At 46.0% G+C, this 6,415-nt stretch overlaps 1 long non-coding RNA gene across 1 annotated transcript; it reads right to left on the bottom strand.

Annotated features, from left to right (window-relative positions):
- Positions 1-3,666: 3,666 nt before the first annotated feature.
- LOC117546981 lies at positions 3,667-5,359 on the bottom strand. The gene is made up of 2 exons (XR_004569108.1): positions 5,209-5,359; positions 3,667-4,149 (listed from the first exon to the last, which is right to left on the bottom strand). It is a non-coding gene; the product is annotated as an uncharacterized LOC117546981 (long non-coding RNA).
- Positions 5,360-6,415: the final 1,056 nt, after the last annotated feature.

Raw genomic sequence — 6,415 nt, 5'->3', positions numbered from 1 at the left:
ACTCTTACTCTGGGATAAATACAATCGTTTTTACTGAATGCATTTTACACACACATATCACTGTAGAACTAGAGTTACACTACGTAACCCACTGTTCTTCTGCGGAGGTCCCTGAACACACCGCGGCCACTCTCACGGGGGCCGCGCCTCATAATGGGCGTCCAATTAATATTGTATGAAAACGGCCTTGCCGATCTCAATGAGACATTATGGGAAAATGTGGAATTGTGGAGAGATATGACTCCCAGGATGATAGATTTGCCTCTCTATTGCCCATGAATGGAGGAGGGACGCTGCAAAGCTGGAGTGAGTAACCCAGTCTCAGTGTCCTGCCCCTCTACTCTGTCAGTACACAGCTGGGATTCCATTCCCCACAAAACTGTGTTCAGGGGACATGCCAGCAGCTGTGGAGCCAAAGCTAAGAAGCTGTAGTATTCTCTGGTGGCCTACTCCGCTGCCAAACCTTCCATAAAAGGGAGTTTTGGCATTGGGGCTGACACAGAAAAGGGGCTCTGTCCTAATGCCGTCTCTTTGAAACGGACATTATGGTGAAAAGTGGAAATGTGTAGAGAGATGACTCACTCTGGAATAAATGCAATCGTTTTCACTGAATGCATTTCTCACACACACAGTGCTTTGACAGCACTTCGGTTTATTCCACTCACGTGCACACGCGCCCACCTGCTGGCTCCTATACTAGAGTTTACAGAGGGGGCGGGGAGTGTGGGACAGTGTTATTTCCTCTGGGGATGAGCAAGAAGCAGCCACGCTGCGACTACTCCTCACCCACGTGACCAAGAAGATCGACCCAAAGAGCCCTTCCGTAAACACGGGGGCTCCCGGCCCGGGAGATCAACACTGTCCTTTTGGAAAGTGCCACGCGGCGTGACCCCCCCACCGGGATATCACACGGCAGGCAACGGCGGCGGCCACACCGCCGATCAAGCTACAAATAATCGCTTTGATCTGCTGAGGTGGGGGCATCTCCAGCAATGAGCGAGATGCCCAACACACCCGTGTTTATTTGTAGTCGCCCTGTCACGCGGCAAAGCTCTTTTCAGCTCTCTGCCCAGCCTTCTATGAGGTGTGATTTGTGCCAATGAACGAACTCACTGAGCTCACTTACGGCCCGTCCACACAGCGGGGTGCGTTGACGCTTGCCGGCGGGCGTGTCTGACACTCGACCAACAACCAATCACATGAATCTCCCACCCCAGACACACAAGCACACGGTTTGATTGGCTAGAGCTTGTACTGGCATATGATTCGATTGGCTGACGCCTCCGTCAAGGCGTCAAAAGTTGAACATTGCTCAACTTTTGAAGCCAGCAACGCCAGCAACGCTCCACGTCGCTTCCCAAAATGCAGTTCGGCTAAAAGTGACGTCACCCCATTCAAAGTGAATGGGCAGAAGCGTTGGAAGCTTCAACGCACGCCGCTGTGTGGACGGGCCGTAACATGTCGAGAGGAGATTGTAATGTCCCGTTTACTAAAATATGTATTGTTTTATGATGTTTAGTTGACAAAATAGTCACTGTGCTACATTTTGCTGCACTCAAGCATACATCTGAAGCAACCTGATCTCACCAGAATGCGTGACTCCACCACGACTCCTTAACACCGCATTGCGTGGTAGAGTCACGCATTCTGCTACATTTACGTGTCGGCACCACGCAAAAAACCCCAATGCAAAGTGAATGAGGCTCTTTTGTCGTGGTGCACACACGCATTTCTACAACGTCCCGCAGTGAGCTTTTATTCTATAAAACGTTTTTAAAATCTACTATATAGCTTGTAGTAACTCACGGGAGACTTCTTTTATTTTATTTGTATTCAAGCTATAAAGTAGATTTTAAAAATGTTTTATAGAATAAAAGCTCACTGCGGGACGTTGTAGAAATGCGTGTGTGCACCACGACAAAGGAGCCTCATTCACTTTACAATGGGGTTTTTTGCGTGGTGCCGACACGTAAATGGAGCAGAATGCGTGATTCCACCACGCAATGCGGTGTTAAGGAGTCGTGGTGGAGTCACGCATTCTGGTGAGATCAGGTTGATCTGAAGACAAGAGTTGTGTCCGCCTTTGGCCACAAGGGGGAGTATTGTATATTTATATTTTGTATAGATGTTGCAACTATACAGAGCTTTGGCAGTACTATATGTAACTGAGGTCATGCTAATAAAGCTATTGAATTGAGTATACCTTTAAGTGAGCGCTTCTGTCAGGAGGAAACAAAGGTTCACCAACACATTGCACTCTACTGCTGAGAAAGGCTGTGCAAAGACATCAAACAATGTGCTGCAATGTCTGTGTATTTTTGAAGAAAGTAATAACTCGCACTGAATCTTAATACATTACTTTATTTCATTATTTTCCCCCTTCATTTGAGAAACACTATCCAATGATTTATTATGTTTGTGGTACACACACACCATTACTGAATTAATTCTAAAACAAGAATAATCTACATACAAAAATAGGGTGCCCTGGCTCAAGGACGGACAAAACAAGGACACCACACATGATTATTTTCCAATTACAGTATATTTATTTAAAGAGAGTAACTAAATTATGATATCAGTTTAATCAGTAATGTGTGTTGTATGGGTGTGTGATGTGTCAGCAGGGCCGGACTGGGACCATAGGTCAGGCCGGGATCTATACACCCAGCCAGGCCACTACCAGTTTTTTTTGGGGGCGTTTTGCTGGATGTATCGTCAATATCTACAACGTTGCTGCCCTACTCAGTTGCAATTTCCCTTGTGCTGGACCCTGAATCTTGAATTGTCTTGTCAACCTCCTCAGCATCTGCTGGTACTGAATAAGAACCAGCATTGGGATGGATTCAACTCTGATCAATAACTATAATAACTTATTGAGAGAACATGAACATAGCTTGCGTATACTGTTGTCATTACATTTCCTTTGGTTTTGTTCAGTGTCAGTCATAGCCTATTGAAACAGTTTCCTCTCTACCTGCTAGTTCTGTCCACTGAGCTCTGCCTGCATCTCTCCCTCAGGGTCATCACCATCAGCATCATCTGATAGTGGAACTGAATAAGGAGAACATGTAATCATTAACAACTATTTATGAAATAACATTATTCAAGAACATATATTATGCAACACTTATATCACTAAGTTGACCCTGTATTTGCATGGCCTAATACCATAATGATTCTCTCCCCTTTAGACAACATAACCACCTCAAGTTATTCACTCATAGTATGAGGGGTTTGTAGCCCCACAGTTAGCTGCAGTCTAACGGTTATCTTACATATATTTGCCTTGAGTAACATTAAGGACATGTTTGGGTTTTGTGTTGCCTTATAGTCTCCAGTCACACAGGGCCTGCCACTAACTTAGCATTGGACTGAGAAACTGTTTTGTTGACAGTCGATGTGCACATCAGGATACAATATAGAAAGAAAAGTGGCTCATAATAGTGGCACTGACACTAGAAAAGTGGATCATATCACTCCGGTTCTGAGATCATTACACTGGCTTCCAGTCTGCCAAAGAATTGATTTTAAAATACTACTGCTAGTTTTTAAATCACTAAATGGTTTAGGACCGAGGTATATAGTGTTATGGAAATCTAAGACCCAACACACTGGAGAGTACAAGTCAGAGTGATCAAAAACAAATAAATGGTGAATCAGACAGAGTTGTCTTTCTGGTTATTTATTTGAAGCTTCAAATACATAGATACAATAAAAATAAAGACACAGGTTCCACAGAGTATATGATAGTCTGCAGGAGTGTGCGCAGATATAATAGGAAAGCAAAGCTTATATACAGCAAAGAGTGGGAAGTGCAGAAATCTGTCTTCACACGGTCTCATTGTTATTAGACACCTGTCCTTGAGATCAGAATAGGGAAGTTCTTGTGAGACTTTGTGTGAAGAGGAGTAGCCTCAACATAGTCAGCCAAATCAGCTCTGTGGCCTTGAAGCGCTTGGGAATAAACCCACAGTAGAGTAAAGGAAGAAAACAGCACATCTCAGGAAATGAGAAGCATTTGGTTTAAAACATATAAGGATATAATAAAAATGTCCACTACAATAGACGACCTACTCCATCACTATGAAGCATCCAGGAGTCTCAGGTCTTCTGGGTCGGGTCTGCTCTCTGTTCCGAGAATAACCACTAAACATGGAAAAGCAGCTTTTAGTTATTATGCCCCAACAATTTGGAACAAATGCACGTCCACCGAAACACTTCCTATTTTTAAAACTAAAAACGCACCTATTTGCCGCTGCTTTTAATTGAGCTGCCCATAATCACACTACAGTATGCCTTTTTAGTCATGTATTCTGTACCTGCTGTGTTTATTTATTTAATTTATTTCATTACCTTTGCTTATTATGCCTGTTTTTAAATGCCTTTTTAATAATTAATTTGTTCTTAAATTTATTTTGCTTTTAATCTGTAGAGCACTTTGAATCGCCACGTGCTGAAAAGTGCTATATAAATAAAATTGCCTTGCCTTGCCATAATGTTCGCTCACTTTTGAAATATGCCCATTCGCTAGTCTGGTTCTCACTGCGCCTCATACCGGTGCAACTTCACAAATATATGCCGCATTAATGGATTTGGCCTGCAGTCACCGCATCTGGGCTGAATTAAACACGTATTATTTTTAGTCCTGTGTGTTTATTAGGCCATGTCAGCAGGCCACACCATATTAGGCCAGCGTTGCGTTCACAAGACATACAAGCCACAAACTGGCAATCGAAACATGCTACAACCTGAGGGACAGTGAATGAGACACACAGACACACCCACACGCACCTTGAGGGAGGGAGGGACAGCTGATCGCTGTGCAGCAATCAGCTGTTCCCGAGCAGAGAGAGAGAGAGCTGCTAGACACAACTCTTAATCCCTGTACCAGATACTATACAATGCTAACGGAGGCGAGACGTACGTTATTCACACGCTTATCCACACATACGTTATTCACGCGCATATACACACGTACGTTATCAACACGCATATCTAAGATAGCACTTTCTAAGCTACGCCGCCGCCACGTGAGCGCGTACTTTGAGCGCACCTATGATACGTCGCCGTGACGGCTGACATCGTCGTGACGTCGCCTGTATTCTACGTCAACCCATTCAAAATTGATGGAGGCGTTGGCGTACGTTGACACGTCAGTGCTCCGCTCAGTTAGCTTAGTTATCCGTTCTTTGGCACAAGTCACACCTCATAGCCTGCTGCCCGCTGGGAGCAGCTGCGCTCCGCCGCCATGGTCATCACCTAGGGCGGTGGACCTCCATGGACCGGACCCGGAAGTGCCCGACAACGGCAAACTGAGCCATCCACCCCGCTGGAATGGCGAACGTGAATGGCACCGCCTCGGCCATATCCTGGTCCCCCAAACACTTGAAGCAGAGGTGGTGGAGATCGGCGCTCCGCTATTTAAGCCAGGGCACGAAGGACAGGCCCGGGTCTCTCCATGGAGGTATGATAACTATTTATTCTTCTTCTTCTTTTAAAAGTGTTACTTTCTCTGCAGTTGTTACTCGCTCGCTGAAGAGAAAAAGGATAGCGGGCGGAGGGCGTAGCCACCTTATATACTGTGGGCCTGCACGCGCATTCAGGTATGCTCGCCCCGATTGGCTGGCTACGTTTACGTAACTCAGTAGGTGAAAGCACGCACAGCATGATAGAAGAGGTTTCTCAATACTCAAATTTCCCCTCCTCGACTCCTCGACTGCTCGGTCCTCCGGTAGTGACCCGGAAATGAATTTCAGCGCGCCATTTTGAAGGACATCTAATTTCTCTAAATGCACTTTGAGGACCGAGCATCGAGCATCGAGGAGGCTCTCTGGAGGAGCTCTAACCGAGGAGACACTGATGCGTCCTCCACGGCTCCTCCGCGGATGCATTTCCGGGAACGGCGGGAGCAAAGCACACATGTAAGTGTTGATAATGATAATGATAATGTTCACCTCCAGGGCCTTCATCAGGAGGCACCTCCATCGCACCTTCAGTTTCCCGAAAGTGCGCTCGATTATGCTGCGTGCTTTGGCATGGCAGCCGTTGAATCGGCTCTGTACTCTCCCCTGCAGTGGCTCCCGATACGGGGTTACGATCACTATAGGGTGTACAATGCAGGGGTAGCCACCATCCCTCACAATGAAGTACCCTGGAGGAGGGTAAAGAGCCTCTCTATACAGGGCACTGTGTTTTAGGACAGGGGTGTCGTGGACTGAGCCCGGAAATCCAACGAATGTTTGGAGGAATTTCCCCATCCCATCCATGCAGGCTGTATGGATGGGATGGAAGAGCTTCCTATTCACATAATCCTGGGATGGAAGAGCTTCCTATTCACATAATCCTGGCCAGGGTCGGCTCTAGAACAAATCGAATGGGGGGGCAATCATTTACAAAGGGGGGGCACACACTG

The sequence above is a fragment of the Gymnodraco acuticeps genome, unplaced genomic scaffold (genome assembly GCF_902827175.1).
Source record: "Gymnodraco acuticeps unplaced genomic scaffold, fGymAcu1.1, whole genome shotgun sequence".
In the NCBI taxonomy this organism is placed as follows: Eukaryota; Metazoa; Chordata; class Actinopteri; order Perciformes; family Bathydraconidae; genus Gymnodraco; species Gymnodraco acuticeps.
The sequence above is the reverse complement of the archived record's forward strand: the minus strand, read 5'-3'. Positions and strand labels throughout refer to the sequence as shown.